The 23,920-nt window shown below is 41.0% G+C and overlaps 1 protein-coding gene across 1 annotated transcript in view; it reads left to right on the forward strand.

Annotated features, from left to right (window-relative positions):
• The first annotated feature begins 15,391 nt into the window (after positions 1–15,391).
• RFTN1 (raftlin, lipid raft linker 1) overlaps positions 15,392–23,920 on the forward strand; it is a 98,874-nt gene continuing 90,345 nt past the window's right edge. Inside the window, exon 1 of the mRNA XM_082046353.1 lies at positions 15,392–15,800. The gene's annotated coding sequence lies outside the window, so the exon portion shown is untranslated. The remainder of the gene's footprint in view (positions 15,801–23,920) is intronic.

Consider the following 23,920-nt stretch of genomic DNA (forward strand, 5'->3'; position numbering starts at 1 on the left):
CCAGTGGCCTATGTTGTTAACTAGTAGGCAGTAGTGAGTTTTTGTGGATCTGTCTGCTTGCAGCGGGCGGGTACATACACATTCTGTGTGGGACAGCTTTTTATCAAAAGAAACAATCGTTTAGACAAGATAGAAAAATACAGTGCTTGTATGTACTTGGTGTTACAGAACTATGACACTTTAAGGTTCTTACCTGGTGTGTCCCAGTGAGCTGCTTGGTGCTGTGGCCTTTTCATGCTCTTTTTACAAGCTTTGCCACCTGACAGAATTATTCTTGGAATGAGCCAGCCAGCCAGATGGTATTCTTGGATCTCCATTAGAATGATTGTCTGGCACAGACATTAATTCCTTGTCAAAATAGAAATATTTTTTCCTTCTAGGTATGTGTTCTAAACCAAGATGCTGAATTCTGTCTTGCATCTAAACCAAGATGCTGAATTCTGTCTTGCATTAAGATGATTTGATGCTACAAAGAAACAAAAGAATTTTCCCTTAATTGTATTTCACAGGTTTTTTTTCTGCATACCTTAATGGAACAGATATCTGAAGTCCTCTAACAGGTATACAGTCCATATTTTTACCAGGAATGACTTGATAGGCTGGTATTTTAGGACAGACATATCATTTAAAAGCTTTCATGTCTACTTCCAGCGTAGCTGAGAAAATAAAAATTAAGATGATGCAGGCTATAAAAAATAAGTATCAGGGGTTCTTCAGATGAAACATGCATCTCAAGAAAAAGCTTAAGTAGTTTTGCAACCTAGATGAAAAAATCTGAAGTAAGAATCCATTTATACTCTGAAGTTTGAGGTGAACTTCAAACTTTCTTGAAGGGGGAGTGAAATACACTTTCACTGTGAGTTTTTAAGAATGAAGGTATTAGCTGAGTTTACAGAGGCCTTTGTATTATTCCAGTGACTGTTCTGGCTTCATCTACTGTGAATTAATTTGAAGGTTTTTTTCCAGTAGTGTGAACGTTTATGTACTTGGTGCTCAAGACAAAATGAAAAAGGATTTTTCATTCTTTTAGCTTAATGTTGGCAGGCTCTAGTAAGAGTAATGAGGACAAGTTTTTAAATTTAAAAATATGTAACTGTAGAATACAATGTTAGAGCTGAAAATAAGGAAGTATCTTTAACCATATGGCAACTTGTTTAGGACTAGCAGCATAGTTAAATTCACAATAACTGTCTGAGAACCCCTGGATACATAGTGCAGTAAAGACAGATGCTGCAGTCAGTCACTGTATTTCTGAGGTGGTGGAATATTAGAGGTACTGCTTGTGAGACAGTACTCTGCCTATCGGTCTGCAGCACTCCTTTTCTCTTGGGGTGTGCGTTTGTAATTGTGCCCTCAAAGCTTCCAGCTGTTAACCTGTTCCTACTGGTGCTTCTGTAAGTCAGGTGTTCAAATTTCAATGTATTGTTTGAACTATGGAGGAGGCTGCTCTCCTTTTCCCCTACCCCATCCAAGATGCATAAATCAGGCTGAATCCTCTGCTTTCTGTCTTGAATTTAGAGGAATAATGTTTTGCTGAGTGATGCCTTTTTTTGGCTAGAGCAATCTTAACCAAATAATTTTTCTCCTTTATGTTTTGTTGGTTCCTTCAATACACTATGAATTCAAGGAATTCTTAAACTTCATGTAAAGTCTTCCTAGAACAATTTAGGACTGAACCCATCAGTTGATAGGGGTTGTTCCCTCATTTCCCTGGGGAAAAAACTGGTGCTTAGAAGTGTAAAATGTTTTGGCCTGTAGCAGTTCATAGAGTCATACATGGCTGAGCTGTGCAGCCATCCAGTTTTTGCTATAAGCTCTGAACTGAATGTAGAGAGCAGTTAAATGATTTAAACAGGATTAATGGCTCCTGTGCATCATAGCAAGCAAGATGAATGATGCCTTTCTTAAAACATGCAAATGGAATCCTACAGACGCCATGGTAATCTTTTAGGAATACACTTGTATCTGGGATGGGTGCACACTTTGGCTTTTAGAAGGGTATTAAGGCAGGTAATAGAATATGAGTTGGTCGGAGGTCAATATACTAAACCTTTGTGAAGTACCCTTACTAAAGTATCTTCCTTTCTTTCAGACGCCTCTTAGGGTGGAAATCTCTGAAGGCTGTATCTGTAGTTACTGGGAGAAAATCCTCTGCAGACCTGTGGGGATAGACCCCGCTGTGCTGAGCTGCTGCCCTGTGGGCTGTAGGTTGGTTTCCAGGCTGCTGCAGATCGTGTTTCCACTGCAGCCATTAGAGGGCTCTCACACTCGGTGCTACATACAGAGATCATATGGTAGTTAAGAGATGTCAAACAGTAATTAACCTGAAAACATTTGTCAAGATATGTATGCATAGCATATAGACAAAACCTTATATTGTGAATACAATTTTCCTTACGCTCTATTAAGACTGTTAACTACCTTTATTTTGAGCAAACATGCGTAATTGATTGCTTACAATACCAGAGTAAATTTTTTAAAAGGAAAAAGAAGCAGGTCTCTGTTAGATGTTTCACTTGTACAGATAAAAGTTACTGATACAGCACTAAATGTTAGGAGTGCTAATTGAGGTTGCTTGCTTCTGATTCTACTTTCACTGGAATAGAGATCTTTCTAAATAGTTAACTGACTTATTTGCTGAATCTCTTGTAGGGAAGTGTTGCCTCAACAGATCTTTATTGATGAGACACTTCTGGTTTTGACAGGGAAATAAGGCTGTGTGGTCTTTCTACCTGAATATTACAATAGCTTTCATATAACTGAACCTATCAGTTTGGCTTATCTCACTGTTGCAGTGGTTATTCCCTGACATAGGAGACAGATAGATACAGAAACTTTTTCTTCAGTGGTCTGTGGTAGTTTCATTAATTAAAAGTGCAATTCTTTTAGCAGGTTTTAAAACCAGATTTTTTTTTTTTTTTAAGGAGTTTCAGAAGTGATATTTTAGTGCTGTGTTGCCTGTTAGTAAATAGTGACATCTGGGTTGATGAGTTTTGTTTTACTGTGTTTTCTGGGGACTTGGTAAGACGCACAACACTTAAGAATGCTGGGCTACTAGATGATGGGGAGCTGTTGTGCTGTGTGACAGTTCACACCGAGGCATCTATTCTAATATTGGGGCAATACTAAACATGTCTGCTGGGGAGAAGGAAGCCTGAATATGGATTTCTGACTTCTCTTGATACATGTAACATGATTGTATTTGTTCAGGTTTTATTAAGACTTTGATGCAGTTGAGTCTATGTGGGAATATCTGCAATAGGTCCAGAAGGCCTGAACTGTGGAGTTAGTGGATTGAAATAGAAGGTAATCCTTGACTGACACCTCAGCAAATCCTTGTATCTCCAGGGAAAGAACGTTTTATAGGATGCTGTGTAAGTTCAGAGCCACTGCAGAAACATGTCATGTCTCCGCATAGCTGTTCTTTTGCCTTTTATGAGCTGAGTAAGTGTCCATTGACTCCATTTGCCTGAGCTGGGGGGGGGGTGGACATGACAGGCAAGACACATCTGCTTATGAAAGGTCCCTTATTTGCGCATTTTCACATTATTAAGCAGGTCCTGAATTTGGGCCAACACAAACTGCAAGCAGAGCTCCTTCAACAAAGCGAGGTTTAGTTACTAAGTGAGCAGCAGGCAGTACTCATTCTTTAAAATAAGTTAAGCTTTAAAGTTGTTATTTCAAACAGCATTCTCAAAAACAAATGAGACTGAAATATTTTTACATTATAAGCCTTGACTTTGGTCTCTTCTCCTAGACTCTGATCCATTTTTGAGAAACTGTACCTGAATATGACACAGCCCAGTGTAGTGACTGAGCTAAAGATACATGAGGACTTCACAGTCCTTGTAGTATTTCTTATGTTCTGTATTCTAATACTTAAGGGTGATCAGTCTGGATTAAAACTCTTAGACTAACGTCTGCTTTATAACCATCTAGGTTCTGTGCCTGTATTTTAATCTTCACGCTGTGGTGAACCCAGCTGTGCAGTCCATCTTCTACATAGACTTGTACCAGTTGCCATGACAGCGTAGAGCTACCTACAGGTGACAGAATAATAGGCATGTGACTTCTTTGATGACTTGTCACAATGTAATTTAGTCATCAGCCAGCAGGTGGGGCATTAAGCTAACAAAAACCTACCAAATAGTCTCATTTAAAAAGTGTTTCTCTCGTGAAACGCTGCGGTCTGTCCTTTTTACAATAAAAACTGGCCATTGCAGAATGTAGCAGTTCTTATTAGGCTAATTAATTTATCCATTTAAAAAGATACAGCTGTAAGAAATGCAATGAAAACAATTACCAAAGATTGTTACGGTGTCTGATGGGTTTGGCAGAAAGGCAAGGTTTGGGGCTGATTCTGAGTATATTTTCAGGACAATGCTGGGCACTCCATAGGGAAGCAGGACAGAGAAGTTTAAACCACTGATTGTATTCTGTAGCTGAAAAATTCCTGTCAGCTTATTCATAACTCTTTTCAGTTCCTCTCTTCATTTGTACAGTGCTTACAAATCAAATCCTTAAATAAACTCAACAGGATTTCAAAGGGGTATAAGTCAGAAAAGGCTTTGGTCTTCCTTTCTGCTTTCAGGTAAGTCTAGTTTATTTTACAATCGCAAGAATTTGAGAAGTGTCAAAATAGTAAATAAAGCCCATAGTGATACTTAAATCTCAGTATATTCTGAACACACTCATTAGCTGCCTTTCCTGTTCCCTTTTTTTACAGAGGTAGGGTTGAAATGAATAAGAACATGGACCACTTCTTTAAACTCAATGCTTGCTTTGGATCTCTCTGTTCTTGTATGTGAAACACCGTAATTGCCAGTGGATGGGAACTCAACTATGTGGTTTACTTTTGCTACCAGTGCTTAGTGTTACCTGCTTTTTTCAGTGTTTCTTAGGACTGGATTCTTCTGGGTTGGTTGGAGGAGGGAAGCAGGTTATCTAGCAGAAATTGTGGATGACTTAATTTCCAGTTGCTGTGTTTGCTTCCCCATGGGAATTACGAGCTCTTTGAAATGTTTGCTTTCTTAGGTGACATTTTCCAGTATAAAGCGCAATTCATTACAGGATATTATGAAGCCAACAGTGAACAGACTAATAAAAAAGAAAATGATTAATATTCACTCACATATTCACTTACCTTGCTACTATAGAAGCGCCACCAAAGAAGCAGAAAATAAAGTATTACTTTGCTGACTTTCTACATTTGGTAACCCTTGAACAATCCTATTTAAGAACTACTATACTTGTCCAGATCAAGGATTGTCTAGTTCAGTATTGTAGCTGATTATCAAAAACCTATCTGTAAATGGTAAAGTAAAAAAAAGAAGGAAATAGATCCTCAAGAACATGTTCAGCTTCTAGCAGCTTGTGGCTCAGGATTTCTGAGCTAGATCCAGGTTGTCTTTATTCCTTCTTTTGGTATGTATTGAATGGAGTAGCAAGACAGAATGCAGTTATAAATAAAAGGGAATTATATTTGCTGATAGATCCAATATGTTTTCATCCTTGCCTTTACAGACTTTGATAGTGATTTAACCAGAATATAACAATCCATTAACTTAAAACAAAGCTGCTACTTAAAAAAATGAAACTATGAAGCAAACTTCTTTCGTAGGATTCTTGGAAGACTTTTTCTGCCATCCTCGGTGTCCTGAAAATCATGTAAGTTTTATATTAAAAAAAAAAAAAAATCAGTGGCCGATCTTGTTATAGCTACTACAGTGATCTCTTAATCCAAGTGGCCAGGGTCTGTTTTGGCAACAGATGATGTACTACCTCAGACCTTTTTAGCTTGTAATGTGCAGCTTCAGAAACTATAAAATCCATGTTTCTGTTCCCTCACATATGTGCAAGCTAAGAATGGAACAGGAATTGTTATAGTACTGTTAATTATTTTGGAAAAATGGTTTTCAACTTGCAAAGCAGAAATTTCAAATGTAATTGAAGGCAGAACCGTGTCTTCAAGAGTAGTTAGGAGATTAAAAGAGGTTTGGAGGGTTGTTGGCTGAAATGTCTTAAATGCCCCTTGCGAGGGGCACTGGGCTAGAATATGGGCAACAAACATCTTCGTATTTATTTAAGAGTAAAGTTAACTTTATTTTGCTCCGAATTAAATAACATGGAGGCTTAAGCTTGGTAGGTCTCTGGCTTGGTAGGAGGTTTAAGTTTGGAAACTTTGTTTTTGTGGTATTTACTTTCAAGAATCTTATGACCTGCTCTTTCATCTGCAGAAATTACAGCTTTTTCTCTGACAGTAAGTTATCAACTAAAATCTTTGTTTACTGTTGTAAGTGTACAGGTTACATCAGACAAGCATATGTTTTATTTTGTCTGTATGGAAATGCTGATGAGTATAGAGTCCACATCTACCTTGCTAGTCACTTCGTTAATTTGGTGTGTGTTCAAGCAGCTTCTCGTCAACACTGTTGGCTCTGTCATCACAGATGATTGTTTAAAGTTCTTCATGCTAAAATCACTTTCATAACAGAACTGCCTAAATCAGTATGGTTTTATAGTTTTCAAAATCTGAAACTAATTCATAGCCCCCCTTACTTCTAATGGGCTCTAGTATAGAAAGCACTTTTTGATAGTCCTTTTTGTACTGCTTCTTACGAGTTTAGATGAGATGCTGTACTGGTTTTCTCACTAACCAGTGGCCATTGTTCACATTCTTTTATAAAGCTTTTATCTTATTGGTTATACCTGATCCAGGTAGGCACAAAGATAACTGAAGAGGCTTGCACATTTTGCTGTGGAGGGTAAAGCACTGTTTGAAGACTTTTTAGGTCTGGGTAGATTACAGAAAACTTAGAGGTTGGTAGTTCAGGCCAAGGTCATGCTTCTGTTGTATAAAACCTGCAAATGCACTTGGAATACACAGTTTATGTACAAATGGTGTGAGATTTTAAGTCCGGAAAAAGGATTAATTCATTAAACTTATTTTCTTATTCAGTAAGTGTTGTGCCACTTTTTTTTTCTCTCCCCAAACTAGCTTGGAGATGCATCTACTGTGTATGCATGAGTTTAGTTCTCTGTATTCAGCAATGATTTCCTTAGGTGTGGTGTAAGTTAGTTTTCACCTGCAGATCAGGAATCTGTATGTAGTATTTTTTCTTCTGAGCAGGTGAATTTCTGATTTTTGGAGCACTGGCTGTGTATTTAACTGTGGTGCAGCACATACAAAATTTTTCCTCACACTTACTGATTAAATTCATGACTTTAAAAGAGAATTTCTGAAGTTTCTGTGTTTAACTTTAGATTCTCTTTTGCTACAAATTGATAAATAGTTGCTTGAGACTCTTTAGCCTTTCATCCTGATTGCATTACCTGTGCAGGTAAGGTATTTCTGAGGGTGCTGAATATCAGGGGTGTAGACCAGGGCTGTCAAACTCATTTTCACTGGGGGCCACATCAGCCTTCAAGGGGCTGAATGTAATGTGTAAATCAAACTACTACATTTATACACTCCTAAAATTACACTTCTTCAAAGCTTGCTCAAATGTCTCAGCAGTACTGCATTTCTGAGATACTAATTCTACTGTAAACCAGACTCTACACACTACAGTGTCTTGTGTGCTGTTTTTCATTTTCTTGCAATGCATTCCTTGGGAAATAAAGTTGGATGATCCTACTCATCCATTAAAACTGCTACACATTTCACCTGTTTGTGTCTGAGAAGCCTTTAAGTGTCTTCAGTTAACTTGCAGAAAAGTTGCTGATAACATATGAGAAACTGCCTAGAATTTGATGTCATCCTCCTTTACCACAGCACAGTGAGGCCTGAGGGCCATGTAAAGGATCACTTGCTGTCATGGGATGTATTTTTTTCAAGGGTCTTTAAACTAGTGAAGTGATTTTTTTTGAGTTGGGATAACTGTTCCTTGACTAGAAACTCTTGGATTGTGATACTGTTCTTAACTTAATCAAGTGGATCTACTTGACTGATGCAGATTGTACTTTAAGTTCCTACACGAAGCTGCTGTTGCTTCTCCCCATCCACTACCCAGAAATATTTTTTTCTGTAGGTGGGGGAAACTGTGCTTACCAACTCTACCAATTTTCAGATCACTGCATTTCTTGAGACTGTATCTATGTAGTGTTTATTCAGATGGACATGAAGCAAACTCTTTGCACAAGTTATCAACAGGGCTTAGAATTAAGTGCTCATAAGCTGAAGATAGTGACCTCTTTGGGTCTTACACCTGGTCTAGTTACTGTTTCCGCCATTGCAACAGCTGGGTGGCTACAAACTTTTGGAATAGTTTTTCTGGGATGTAGCTTACCTATCTATCTACTATAAAGGTAATAGACTGTTTAACACTTAGTAAAAATTTTGTGAATATTTTTGCATTATTTAAAGTGCCTGGTTGTCTAGTCCTTTTTCATATTAGTGAAATGTATTCAAATGAGAATCTCAGTTGACCTCATTAGTACAGTTGGGCACCAGATACCTAGTGGGTGGAAATCTAAAACATCAAAAGTTCTGAGACTTTTCCTTAGATGTAAAACAGGTTAATGCAATGGAGAAAATGAAAAATGCATTGACTGGTTATAGTGTTCTGTTAAGTTACTGGAATGTTCAAGGAACAGAAATATGTGTGAGTACATACATAATTCCTTACTGATGGTACTAAGTAGTGTTTAGTCTGGATATACAAAGAAAAGCAGCAGCAGATATTCCGTCTCCTTCAGTAACTCAGTGTTTCTTGTTAACATTAAATTTTACTTGGCCTTCTGCACTGGCTTATTACTAGTTGGACTTTTTATACAGCATTTTCACTTGAAGGCTTTTGAAGCATCTGACAGAAATTAATATAACTTTTTTTTTTTTTACTTCTGAGAACAGCGATGCAAGAGAAACAACTTGTGTAATGTCATCTGCAATAGGTCATAGCATCTCTAATGCTTGGTTAGACTGTCCCTTCAGGCAGGGAAAAATTTGGCCACTGTTTTGATCACCCTGAGCAAGAGCTGCTTTTAGTGCCAACTTGATACAGCAGTAAATGTCGCTTTCTGGCCAACAGGCTTTTATATGCAGCCATGTTGGGGCATATCTCTCTTGTTTCTGAAGGTTCTCTTACAACTTGAATTTGACTGAAATTATAATGAAATGAGAACGTGAAATCTATGTTTCTCACAGATGTGCACTGACACATGAAAGAAAGCTAAAATAGTGATGAATTTAATAAATTGTCATAATTCTCAAATGTAGCCACAGCTTTCCTCATACTCTTACAGGGGCATATCCTATCAGATACTGATAAAGTCAGTTATGGGCACATGATGTTCTGTATCTGTAGCTTTCAGAAATCTATGGCTGTAAGAGTATTTTAACTGTATAGAAAGCAGCTTTCAGAAAGAGCTTCCAAAACAAAAAATTGATCCTTAATTATACCTGGCCTCTGCAGCTGAGTAGTTGCCTACAGATGAGCAATGGAAGTATTTAAATAATGAAAAAAAAAAACCTAAAAGTTGTCCTGTGCCATTAAAATACTAATAGTGGTAGGACTCATGTTTAACTTACTCTTCTTTAGGAATAAAATGTGAGCTATTTTTAATAACTAATTGGGCTAAAAGCACCTAAGTGTGTATTAGCTGCTGGCCGACTCTCCCCGTTCTGGAATCCCAGAAAGGCAAAAGTAGCTGCTGCTTCTGAGCCAGAGGTCAGACACTGTGTTGCTGTCTGAAAGGGTTATACCACCACCACCACCACCAAAACCAGCAATGGGTGACTGGTCTGATGATCTTTAGTAGCAGTATAGGTCTGACTTCTCTGTAGCTTTCTATTCTGTCTTGATTCCTTCTGTGATTTGGAGGCAGTTTCCCTGGTATCTCTGAGAAGCTGTGCCTTAGTTCTGAATAACACCCTATGACATAATTTCTTTGCAATAAGAAAAGAGTTCATCAAAAATTAAAACTTTTAATTTCCACTCAAGCTTATCTCTGCATCTTGAGACCTTCAGCCTGTCCATGACTCAAACCTGTTGAAAAACTGCAAGACGTTCCAGATCTTGAGAGTGCAAGAGCCTTGGAAGAATAAATCAGAACCAGATGTGGGTCAGACAGCTACACATCCTTTCTTGGGAGCTGCCATGGTGGCAGATTGTTTGGCACTAAGGAACTGCGCAAAACTAAAGCCACGTTTTTCCCTAGCAGTTGTACCAATTTGTACCAACTGAGTTGGAAACAGAAGTGAGTACAGGGGGAATGATAGAAGATTTGGCATTGCTAAGACAGAGGTGCCTTCTACACTGCCCAAAATACAAACTAGAAATCAAAAAGGTGGTTTATCTACAAATAGGAAAAATGTCTGATTCTTGAAGAGTAATTAAGATGTTTCATAGCAGTTTGCACTGGTGACCTGAAACTAATGGTAACAAATGAAAATACGCTGGATGACTTGTCTAGCTCAAATGAAGTCTAGCTTTTCTCATTTTGGCTTTTCTTTCATATTTTTTTTTGTTAATAAAAATCTCAGTAGATGTTAAGCATGTTTCTGCAGAGTGGTAGGTAAATAACAAAACTAATTTACTGATATTTTTGTATCTATTTCTGGTTAAGTTAATCAGAAGTAATTAAGTTTTGTGTAATGCTGTCCAATGTGATGCTGCAGATGTCTGCTTTTTGACAGAGGAAAAATTTTATTCTAAATTATCTTTAAATATTTTTCATACTACTGTAAAAACTAAGAAAATGGGATGTGGGATGTGGTTAATTTGAATGCTGGAGTCCACATTTGCAGTGAAAATAACATTAACTGCCATTACACTGAGTTCCATACAAAAAAAAAACCCAAAAAATTTACATGGATTTTTCCAATTAGTTGTTCAAATAAGGCTTGAAATAACCAAATGAGGTCACCTAGTGGCATCATTAGAACCACCTTGCATGAGAGAGAAATGCTGTGCATGGTGTTTCTCGCTGCTTTTCATCATCTGTCATCTTCTCTACTTATGCCGAAATCAGTACAGATATTTGGCAGAGCAGAACTCATCAATGCCCTACCAGTAGCAATTTACACCTACTTTGAACTTGCCTTACCCTGTGCCCAGCACTACGAAGTGCAAATGGAAAAACGTGATCACTCCTGCTTGTGACACAGGAGGTTGTAGAGCCCTGCACAGCCAGATCTGTGGACTGACTAGAGAGATTACACTTCCTAGAAACAGAAATGAAATGTATCGAAGCACTTTTTAACTCCTAAGGTAAACTAATATTCCATAATGGAGTGTCTAGGGGCAATATTTTGCTGTTGATTAAAGTGATAAGGTCCTTCAGTTGTTTATAGTTAAATGGTTGTTAAAGCAGTATTTTACTATTTAATTACCAAGTCACTTGTGCTTGGCAGTAGTTCATTTTCTGAGGGGGTATGTGTGTATGTGTATATGTATATATAAGACATCTGAAATGTCTAGGATTTGTGTTCAGACTTTTTAAAGTTCATCAGATTTCTCATGGGAAGAATGTTGCTGATTCTTACAGTACCACATGAAATACCTGTTAAGTCAGAATAAGTTCTAGACCTCACCTTATTAAATCAAAATATGTATCAAAAATGCTTCTGAAAGAGGCAAATCTCAAAATATAGGAATAGCAGATCTTTTATTAAAGAATGTATGAACACTAACTAGTGAGGCAGTGAGGAATTCTGGAATTACAGTGGTAGCTCAGAAACAGTAGTTCAGATGTGCAGCATCAATGTAGATTGTGAGCTGTGCTTCAACTTGTGTGCCTTGATACTAGACACTTGAACCATCTTTGTTTTCTTGAATTTCAATGTGGACACACCTAAGCAGGTAATAGAGGTTTCTTGTCCAGGCAATTAAACTGCTGCTTCTGTAATAGACTTTTGTAGTCGGGGAAAGCACCTGCATGCCAAAAATCCCATGGAGTAAAATTTTAATTCAAAGTAATTTCTTAAGAAATACAGAAATGTTTTAATAGGTTGTGTATTTAACACTGGAGTAGAGGAACTCCAGGTTAAAATTGGGGGCATCAAAACACCTCCTGTCTGATAGCTCTAGGGTTGCAGACAGGTCTGATAGTTCCTGACTCTGAAGTGGGCAGTAGAAAGGTGGTTTGTAGTGCTTGGGCCTGTGCTATGTGACCCACTGTAAAAAAATGTGAAACACTTTTTATCTATACAGGACTTACTTCATAGCAATCTGCGTTTATCCTTGAATGTTTTCTTCATGCTTATGTCTCTTTCTGTATCCAAGAAGACTTTGCACCACAAAAGTCTTTAGTGTTGTCAGACATCCTACCCCTGATCTGCAAATCCAATGGTGTTGGCAAGGTCTGGTGCCCAGGATGCTCGTTCTGGAGCTGTCTATGAGCTGTTGTGTTTATACACAGAGAAAGCTGCACTTTCACTTCTTCCCATCACACTTGGCAATCATTCCCCATGTGCTTTAACAGTAGTATCAGAAAAACAGCTCAATTACATGGCACCCTGATGAGACTGCGTGCTGCTTTCTTACATAGTCGGAAAGCCGGAGAAACTAATGAGGGAAGAAAAAATGAGGAAGGACAAGGAAAGAGGGAAAACTGTAAATAATTAAAAGTGGAGAGCAAAAAAACAAATACACAAAAGGAAATGGGTAAAGTCACCACACAACATGCACTGCTGGTGTTTGCTTCATAGTTCAGCACTGGTAATTTCATTTCACCGCTGCCCATGTCTTGATGTTATTATGCTTTTGGTTACTGATGACTAGCCAATGCTGATGGTTGTGCTTTAAGAGAACTTTAATGTGGACAGAGGCCACTCTGGGGAAATCTTCTTGTTCCCTGATAGCACTCAAGGGAAAAGTGGAGGTAGTACTTTCAAATAGGTTTCATCCATCACAATACCAGCCCTAAGTGCAGAAATATTCTGCAGTTAGGAAGGAACTGAGGTGCTAATGTAGTGTTTGCTTAGATGGTTTTACATAATTTAATTTGGTTTATGCATCCACATGGTGGGGAGGGGAGATTCCTAAGTGGACAAAGTATAGCAAATATAGTTGTGTCTGGGTACAAGTGCTTCAAGCAGTTTCAGTATTAATCAAGGGTGTTTTAGGAGTTGCTGAACAGGTTTCTGGCTTAATAAGGGGAAGTACAATGAAGGTGACAGGCAAAGTTCCAAGACTTGGTCCACAGACGCAGCATTTGGGATGGATACATGTTTTTCTGGAGAGATGGGGAAGATGAGGCTGGAGGATTGTCCCTTCTATAAAAAGAGTAGCTGGAATGTATAGAGCTCCTGGATGGATGACAGGCTGGTTGAGAATGCTGAGGATCAAAGGAGAAGCTACTGAGGGTGAAATGTGGGCAGATGACAGACCAGCTACTCATGATGAAGGTTGATTTAATTTGCAACTCAACCACATCCGTGGGTCACAGATCCTGATTCTTTGAGAGGAGTCAATCTTCCTGACAGCTGGAAGGGTAAAATTCTGGGGCGCAAGCAATACAACAGATTTCATGAAGATTTCTTGGTGTGTATACTGAATGGGCCAACTAGGGTGTTGCACAAAGGCATGACCACTAACAAGTGAGAATTGTTTGGAAATACAACAACCCTGGCTGTAGTCATGATCATATACTGGGGCTCAAAATCCTGAAGGGAAGGAGGAAGGCAAGTCTTTAGATGTCCCAGAGCAAACTTTGGCTTATTTGGGGAACTGGGAAATGGGATGCCTTGGGATGCAGCTTGGAAAGGTGAAGGCAGCATAGGGAAGCTGGCAGGTTTCTAAGAGGAACCTTTTCCCTATGCAAGAGTAGCACATCCAAATAGCAAGACAAGTCAGTGAATTGGGAATTATTAGAAATGTTGCTAAGGCATGTAGGGATGGTGTTGATGTTGGGCTTCTAGAATCTCATGTTGCTCCCAAAAACTACGAGAGCAGTGAGAGGCTGAACAGGAAACATGTTGGCATGTTGTTGAATGTTTGCACAGGTAAAGACAATGTACTCAGAGCTGCCTTTGCCTCAGTCTTCCTGACCTGTGTGCTTGGAGGTGAGGTTCAAGCAGGTGAAGAACTACCAGCACTAGATAAGGAACAAGACAGGGATTCTTCTGAGAACTTGACCTGTACAAATCTGAGACCAGCTGAGCTGTATCCGAGGGTACTGGGAAGAGCTGGCTGATGCCTTGAGAACAGCTGCTCTCTGTAGTGGGGTGAGGAGGCTCCACAACAGCTACAGCAAGGCAAATATTGCACCCATTCTCAGAAAAGGCCAGGAGGACAATTTGGGGAACAAGGAGGAAATCGGTCCCTGGGAAAATAGAGACCCCTTGGAACAGACTTACTTATGTGTACTTGGTGTGTCTAGAAAGGGTGCCATAGTGCCTCACCAATTGTTTGCCTTCTATGAAAAAATGGCTGCATTTGTAGGCATTGGGATGGCAGTGGATGCCATGGCAACTTCAGTAGGGTGGTTGGCACTGGCTTCTGTGCTATTTTTATGTGTGGTTAAGATTCTGTAGTCTGGGTGGGTGGGTGGACAGCTAGATGGCTTAAAAGCTTATTGTGTGGTTGGGCTCAGACAGTTGCAGTTTCATGGGTCATGCTTTGCCTGGAGGGCAGTAGCATGTGGAGACTTGTTGTATTTAACATAATTTTTCAAGGACCTGGAGAAGATGACAGGATCCACTGTTGCCATGTTTGCACATGACTCTATACTGGGGTTGCAGTTGACAACCTTCAGGGCTGGGCTGCTTTCCAAAAGGACCTGGGCAAGCTCAAGGAAAAGACCAGCATCAAGTCTTGAAATTTAACAAGGAAATTCAACTTCCTGCCTCTGGAAAGGGAGGGCAGCTTGCACAGATCCAAATTGGGGACTGCTTGTCTGGGTAGCAGCTCTGTTGTGAAGGTGTTGGTGGGCAGCAAGCTGACCATAGCCAACAACAGTGTGCTGGTAGCTTGGAAAAGAGATTATCTTTTATTTGGCACCCAGTAGGGCTCTTGTAGGCTACCTACTCTGTCCAGGTGTGTCATTCCTGTGACAAGAAAGTTGTTAAGTTGGGAGTGCTGCCACGGCGGGAGTATGTGTCTTGCCAGGGGAAGCTGAAGGAGCTGGACTTAGTTGACCTATACAAGTCTTGCCACTATCTGAGAATGAGAGAAGAGGCACATTGAAGGGAGAGGTTCAGGCTCTGGGTGTAAGGAGGACGGTTCTATTGTGGTGAGCCCAGGTCTGGCTTGATGGTGTGGGACTGAAAGCAACTAGCGGAGTCCACCCCGGTTAGGGGCGGAGGGGAAGGGGGCGCAGCTGGGCCCGGGGCTGTGCGGGCGGGGTGGGGGCTGAGGCGGGCAGTGAGTGAGGGGCTTCCAGCCCTGGCCGGCGGGCGGAGTAGTTCCCGCTTGGAGCCGTGTCGGTGGCGCAGGCGGGAGGCGCCGCTGCCCGCGTCCCTACCTCACCGCGGCTGTCGCTGGGCGCGGGGCTCGACCCCGCAGCTCGGAGGAAGAGGAAGTGGCCGCGGCCCCAGGCAGCGGGGCTCGGCTCGGCTCGGCGCGGAGCTGCCCGGCCCGGCCCCGCGGAGGCGCCTCCCCGCGCCGTGCCACCGCCCCCAGGCTGCGCGGCACAAACTTTCTGTCGGGCAGCGGGGCGGTGTGGCGGCGCGGCGCTGCCCCGGCACCACCCTGTCGCGGAGCCCACCAGGGGAGCGGCCCCGGAGCGAGGCGGGCGGGCACGGGCGGCAGCCGGAGGAGGAGGAGGAGGAGGAAGCACTGTCAGTGGGGCCGGCCGTCTCCGCCCGCCGGGCATCCTTCAGCACTGCCAGGCTGCGCTTTACCCGCCGCCTGTCCCAGGTACCGCTCGCCCGGCCCGGCGGGTGAACTTGCTGAGGGGGCAGGAGAGGGGTACGGGGCCGGTCGGGAGTCGGCGCCGGGCAGGGTCGGCGCGGCAGAGCGGGGAAAGCGGCTCCGCGGCTCCGACTCGTCTTGATCCTCTGGCTCCCGAAGTTCGGAGCGGGGCCGGTCTGGCCGGCGTGCCCGGCTTTGCAGGGGCTGCCTGAGGCTTTCCCGGGGCGGGGGGCTGCACTCCCTCCCGCCCTCTCCCCGTGGTGATTTCGGTGTGTGCAGCGCCGGTAAACCGCTGCTCCGGAGGGGGCGGCGGTCCCGCCCGCTTCGGTCCCGCCGTTTGCCGAGGGGCCGGTGCGGAGCTCCGCGCTCTCGCTGGCTGTTAGGCCCGGGAAGGCGGCGGGGCAGGCGGGCGGTGCCGCCCTGTCAGGCGGTGCGGAGACCCCCGGGCTCCGCCGGGGCGCTTGCGGGGACCGGAGGCGGCGTGGCTGAAAATCGCTTCCAGCCAGCGCGGTTGTTCGCGTCCGGCCGCCGCCGCGGTGAGGCAGAGCCGGGCAGGGCAGAGAGGTGTGAGGGGAGCCGGGGTGGGTGCCCGCCCGCCTGCGCCCTGCCCGGCGCCGCTCCTCACACGCCGGGCACCTGGAAGCGGCGGTACCGCGACGTGCCATCGTGTGGCTGTGCTGGGGCTTGCGATTGTACAGTTGTTATTTTCAGAGGCTGGGCTGGATCTTGTCCTTTTTAACTACATGACACCGTTTCATCACGTTTTTATTATAAAATAAGGAGAGGCAGCGCGACCATGGGTCAGCAGTTGTATATCTGAGCATGAAATACACCTCTTCTCTTGTTTATCTAAATTCTTGTCAGAACACCTACTTCTCACAGCCTCTGTATTTCTGGAAGAGGGGGATATAGCTGGGTGGACTTTCAGAGCTCTTCTGTGACTCTTCCAACTCGGACAAGTAATTAATGGGAGGCAATTTGTTCTCTGTCCCGACTGAGCGCACTGGAGGCTCCCCGGGGCTCGGGAGGGGTGGCTGCTGTGCTGCACTGATTGGCAGATGTAAAATAATAAAAAATTAACCATAGCTGACAATACGTTCTTTAACGTCTTCGGCCAAAGTTTGGAAGCTCTGGTATGATTCTGTGCCGCTTCTATTTTTATTCCCATAAACACCCACCTCCCCCTTTTTTTTTCTTTTATTTTAAAATTTAGTACGAGAATAACATTGTCAAGACACAAACGATCTCTAGTTTACAAGGAGAAATCTTTCTGTACATCTGCTTTTAGGTTTTATTTTTAATGAATCCAACCCATTTCAGCTTCTGGTATTGAATAACAAGTTATTGGCAATAACCCTCTTTTTCACAACACTAGTGGTCACACTTGTGTATTTAATTTCTGTTTTTTCTAAGGAAAAAAAGAAGTCTCAGAATGAAGGGTTATTTTAGGAATCTAACTTAACCTCAAGTTAGTTACATTAGACAAGGGGCTTTCCACTGCTTGAATGCTGGCATTCCCCTGGTCCGAGGGTGAGAATGTAGCATGCAATGAGTATATACAGCTGTGATTAAATGCCTAGGGGAGTTCTGAGCTGTGGTATCGGGAAACACAGATAACATATAGGGCATAATGAATTGATAATGAAGTGACTTTATAATGTGTGGTGTAAAAGCTGGAGCCACAGCCTTTTGAAGAATAAAAACCAAAATTGATGAAGTGTTTATTTTAAATAAATAAATGATCACCTAACTATTATTCCATCCTCCTACTTCATGGGAGATCCCATAGCTTCATACCTCACTCCAATGGACCACTTTACCTTTTACCCCAAATTGGTTGGCCAGGGTTTTACTCCATGGTAAACTAGCAAAAGACAGTAAGCATAGGACTGTCAGGTCTGCCTAGCTTTGTGTTTTAACATGGTTTTACTCACTGTCCTTGAAGCTACTGGGCAGGCATACGTTGCAGTATGCATCTGTTTTTCATGTCTGTTTTCTGTGGGTTCAGAGTGGTGTGAGATGAACTTTAAAGGAAAGTTGGATTCCTGTTTGTGATTCCTATGCATGCTTCTGTCGGGTCTACTCAGTCTTTAATTTGCCAGATAATAAATGTTAGCTCCTGTATTTTACCCTTAAGTTCTTGAGAGTAGTTCTCTAGTCCTTCTTAGCATCTCAGTACTGGCCTGTCTTCACTTGGAGGCACCTTGCTTGAATGTTTGCAGCCATGGTATTTCAGCAGAAATTTTACCAGTACTTTGTCCAGTGATATTAACACTTCTTTATCTTGACCACGTACCTGCCTGAGAGTATTTTGTAGAAATCTGTGTTACCATCTGAATCTTTTTCAGTACCAAAAGACAGCATCATGGTATTACTAAGTATTACATCTTTAGGATGAGCATTATAGGGTGATGTTGGTGGGATGAAGAGCGAGGGTCTCTCACCAACCCAAGGGTTCCTGAGGTTGCTCCCCAGCACTAGCACAACAGAACTTAGTCCTCCACCAGTTCTCTGATCCTCTTTGCTTTTCTTCCTCCCACCCTCTCTCCCCCGTGCACACACATGCAAACCAGCTTTTTTTCCCCAGAGAGATTTATGTGCAGCTGGTGGCAGCTCCTGCTCCTGGGCAGGGAGGCCACAGAAGTAGCTCCCCAACCAGGGACAGCACAGAGGAAAGTGTATGCTATGCAGGGCAGCAGAGTTGAGCCCAAGACTAGTGTTGTGAACACAATAATAAAAACAATAGCACCTAATAATATTTTGCTGAAATCACGTTGTCACCATGTCGCATTATTTGACCTGCTGCGTTCTAGGGCTCTGTTTTCTTTGTGACTCGTGTATAAGACCTATCAAGGTAGCTTGTTCCAATTTTGTTGAATCCATATAATATTTATCTATGTATTATTTTGTTTTCTTCCTAAAGCTTAGCAAACTCTTGAGGCTAGACTTGCAATTGTCTTAATTTGCCAAATTATATTTTCCTCCTTTTTTCACGTAGGCAGTACATTTTCTTGTCTCTCAGGGAGATGGTACCAGAGCCGGTGCAGTTGTTTGTTTTTTAATTCTAGGAACTGGATCTGCAGTTCTTCATGACAGGTCTTCCAGAGTTCTTGGTGTGAGTCCAGATTAGTCCCCCTGATTTGTGTTCTGCTTCTGTTTGGTTGTGGTATCTTTGGCCTCTCTAACTGGGCTTGACTTCTGGCACATTTCATTTCATGCTGGTGTTTCTTGATCTGAGCCTGTAGTTTCCTCCGCTGAGCTTTTTTTTTCCCCTGTCCCCTGAAAGCTCTCTGCTTATTCTACCTTTCCTTCTTTATTAGGTAATTCATCTCGCTGCATCTGGAAACCTTCTTATGAATTCTCTTGTCACTTCCTTGGGTTACAAATTCTGCAGATATTCATATTGTAGTTTAAACATGTTCCAGACCTCCCCTGTGCTCACGTCCTCCAACTTTTCATTCCTGTTCATCTCACTAATGAGTTCCCTTAGTTTTTGAGATTTGCCTTTTGAAATTGAAAACCTTAATTGCAGATTTACTTGGGTTGCTCTACCGTTTAATTTAAATAAAATCAATCATAAAGAATAAATCCGGGGTTATTCTTTCACCAACCTTTCTATAAGCAGTGATTCAGTTATCAGCTGCAAGTTTAAAATCCCGATAGTTCTAGTCAAATTGGCAAGTATATGGTGAAAAAATTGGTCAGTTGTGACATCCAGCAATAGATAGGACTGATTTACTGTAATTGTTCTTTGTATTTTCAAAATATGTATTTCAGAATCTTTCAAATTATTTGATTAATTAGTTACAAAACATTAGTTACTTAAACAACTGATCCCTCCCCACAAATAAAAATTATTAGGGTATTTATTGAATATGTGCTTACATAGTTACCTGTATGGTGATACTCTTGAAAGACCAAGTAGATATCTCTTGGTAAAGAGTTTCCCTCTTAATGGTGTAATCTCACAAAACGCCATTGTAGTGGTGAGCCAGGGTGGGAAAAATGGGGATATGTCAGGAACATGGTGCTTTTCCGGGAACTTCTATTCTGGGATCATCCTAGCACACTATTCTCCTTTTTTTGTTTACCTGTACACCCACTTTGTCAGGTCTGGTGTTTTTAATCCTTTGCTTTGGTTATGCTGCTCTGCCTGATGGGGTTTTTTTGCATTGTTATGCTGCTTCTGCTTCATTGCATTAACTATGCTAGGAAAGGGACTGGACTGCAATTTGCAAGCTCTCTCAGGTCTTGTTTAGAGCTGAATGGGGGACTAAGCACTCTGGTGTTTTGTAGGCTGGGAAGGATGGAAGAATTAAGTGACCACATGCCAGCAAGTGAACTGAGCTGAGCCTGAAGTGCTTATTATTTTGAAAATGGAAAGGTCAGGATTGCAGGAGTGATGGTTTAAGAAAATAAGTGCGTCTCATTACTGCACAACAAACGTGAAGTCCTGTAATTATTTGTAAAAGCCTTCTAGCATCCCTGTGAGGTAGCTAAGTATTACCCAGGGAAGGAAGAACCAGGATGAAAGGACTTAACCAAAATAGAGAGGAAAACCTATTAATGCATTGCAGTTATCTCGTTTTGCTGCTGCACTTCCCAGTAAGAACACTGTATTCTTTAAGTGAGAGGAGCTTTAAGAGTGACTTATGATATGTATTTTAAAAAATAAATTTATTCATGGTAAAGCTCACGAAACGAGGTCACTATTTCTGGACAAGAAAGATTTTAAATGAGTTAATGCAAGCAGGTTTATTCTCACTAGTTACGCTTAAAAACAAGCTGACAGTAACATAATCTGCCTGTACAGCACGTTTTCTCTGGATGCCATTATAAATATTAAAATTACCTTGTTTCTATTTCAGGTGGTAGTGTATTGCACTGACGTGTGTATTAGATGATATCTGAATATTCAGTCCAATGCTGTGTATTTAGCAATTGGCTCCAATACTGTATGTATTTTAAAGAATGGTTTAGGAAGCCTTTTCAGATTATCCCTGTAAGTAGTCATTGACACAACGCTTTCCATAATATTGATATAGTTGAAATAAACTGTTTAGCCAATATATACTTGGTTGATAAACATCCCTTCAATTACTTAGTTGGGTAATCTATTCAAGCTTCCATTTACCATGGGGTTCTGTTACATTTCAGTGTAATTTCCATTATTATTCCTTGGAGATAAATTATTATGGAGTTCCATGAAAGGAGGGGGCGATACATCAGAAAATTAGCTCTGCTTATTCCCAAAAAGAGCCCCAAACAAAAAATTAGATAGAAGGCAGTTTCTTTTTCTTCTCTTTTTGTGCCCTTTTCTTGCGAAAAAGGAATCCTTGGGCCTGAGCCACTATTATCAAGAAAATAAGCTGGTAGGTACATGATATTATTTTTGTGCTTGTTCTTTGCTAATTCTGAACTTGTATTTCATCTATTTTGAACACAAGTTAGTCAAGTGAGAAAGCAAACCAAGCTGCACGAAGTATTTTAACAAAGCTTAGGTTCAGAGATGATGAGTTGAAAACTTGGCAGATATCTAAAAGACCTATAAAAATTCCTGTATTTTATTCAAGATATGCTCATTTTCGTGGATCATGTTGGTGTTTAAAAATGGAAATCCTGGGTTTTTTTGTTTGCTGAGTACAATTTGTTGTAACTTTTTGTTTTTCATGGCAGAGGATGGTACCAGTTCCAGTAAAACTTGCATTGAGGAGTGTTCAAGGACAGGTCATTTGCCCTGCAGGGGTGGGTCTCTTTCCCGTTTCTCCAGATGCTCCTCTACTCTTAAAATACATGACGACGGACAGTAATGGGAAGGAGGAAGTGGCAGCAAGACACTTATTCTGTGGCTTGCAAGTTGGGTGTTTGTTTTGGGTGTACAAAACCCAGGTTAAATTTTTGGGCTCAGTTTACAGGAGAAGGCTGCTTGTTTCCTAACCAGTCAGGATCTTTGCTGTCATTCACAAGATGAACTTAGGACCTAGTTGGCTGTAGGCTTTGCTGTTCTGCAACTCATCACAGCTTCTATTTTCTGTGTTTCGCAAAATTAAAATGAGATATAGACTAAAAAAAATAATCTGTTGTTAGAACTGGGTTTCAGTTCTAGTTTTATCATCACGTGGCTGAACACAAGAACAGTTTTAGAGATTATCAAGATCATAGAGCATGCATAAGATTATTTTGTGATCTAAGTGAGTTTGTGGACAGAATTAGTTTTTCCAGCATGTGTGGCTGTAAGAGCCCATAGCTAAATCTTAATTTTAGTGGTTAATATTCTCCATTAGATATTACTTCTGTCATTCAAGGTGTTTCTTGTCAGGGTGGAACTAGCGAGTTGATAATTAATTTTTACATTAATGAAAAAGTAAAAGTTTGACTTAGAAGACACTGCAGAGCAAGGCATATTTGAAATATTTGCAATGTTTTTAAGAATAGTTTCTTAATTTACTCCCTACTAAAAAATGAATGTTAGTTGTCGTATTTTGGTTTAATACTGAATAAAAAAAAGTAGAATTCACATGTGGGTATAGAAAGCCAAGATAAGTATATGTAGTACAGTAACCTTAAGCATCCCTTATAGCAAAACAATATAGCTGCTGAAAAGGGGGATTGAAGTGGGTTTAGATTACTTTGAATGCATCAGTGATGAACATTTCCTACAGAATTCTTTGATAACTTCAATGTAGAAAATTAGGAAGATGAATAATGTCCTGTTGACAGCTAGATTAGTAACTGAAAAGCAAGGAGATATTTTCAGATGAGGATGGAAAGACTTTGAACAGGTGAACTTTGCTGCATAGGAAAGGAAGGAAGAGGGTAATAACTAACGTTAAAAATCTTTGGAAGGTTATAAAGCAAGCTGTCCCAGTGGGAAGTTTGTGGGATAACATTGAGCAGAATCTGGTGATTCAGTGATTACTTGTCATACACACATCATTGGCATATTTGAGAAAACGTTAAGTTTTCATACATCTCTGGATTTTTTTTAATGCTTAGACTCCTGTATTAAAATAGGAACTTTATTTCTTAAGATTTATTTTATACTGCTGCAGTGCTTGCATCCTAATTGCTGTGGAAAAGATTGTGATGTTGTGAAACTTGTTTTTTCTCCTGACACCTCATTTTTATTCAAGCGAAAGCATAATTTTCCATATGTGTGCTTTAGTAACATAAATAATTGTCTATAATTAACGCAATATTAGGAAGTATTTATCCTCAAGGACACTAATTGAAGTTTTAGCCAAGCATGAGGAAGGTGAAAATCAATCTTCTGGTAAGCAGTCACTCATTGAATTAATACAAAAAATGGATGTTTTCAGTCCTGTCTCGAGTGGGCAGGAATCTCCATGCTGAATGGCTTGTGAGTTGGTGCTGTTCACAGAGATCGCTACTTGAGTGGACGATGAAGGTGAACTGGTTTTCTCAAAGGGAAATGTTTGCTGGCGAAGCACAGGAGAGTGTCCGTGGCTGCCGCTGGAAGAGCAGGCTTGTATTTTCTAGCACTTTCACCCCAATTTAGGAAAGAATGCAAAACTCTCCATGATGTGAAATACTGAGTCCCTAGGGCCTCCTTCTGCAACCCTCGCTGTCTGAAGAGTCCTGTGGATTTCAGACTCTTTGTCTAACTAAGGGTTGCAGGCACTGCTGCTTAATGACCTCTGAAATGGATTTTTTTTCCTTACAAAGTGCCATAACATACACTTAAGATGTGTAAGAGTTACTGGGCCATCACTGAGACATGAAATTTGATACACTCTCTACGGTTGCTGTCTGAATTCCTTATTCCACAGTGTGTTCAAGCACAAGTGTACTGCTGGATGTGTTCAATTGCAGACCATGGAAATACTCATTGTATCTTGTTAGGCACATTAATATACAATTTACCTTTATATATTAAAGTAAATAACATTTTAGACTTAAGCAAAAGAAAGAAACTGCTGTATTTATGGAAGAACAATCCCCCTTTTTTAGTTAATAGGAGTAGTTGTCATTCCAAAAAAAAGAAAAAAAAATAGAAAATATCATTTTGGGGAAGAGGAAAAAATCTTCAGGATTTTTAACCTGAAATGTAAAAAAAATTCCCAACCTCCTAGCTTTCATTTACAGAAATGGTTAAAATCATGTAG

This window comes from Streptopelia decaocto (genome assembly GCF_964273445.1).
Source record: "Streptopelia decaocto genome assembly, chromosome: 2".
NCBI lineage: Eukaryota > Metazoa > Chordata > Aves > Columbiformes > Columbidae > Streptopelia > Streptopelia decaocto.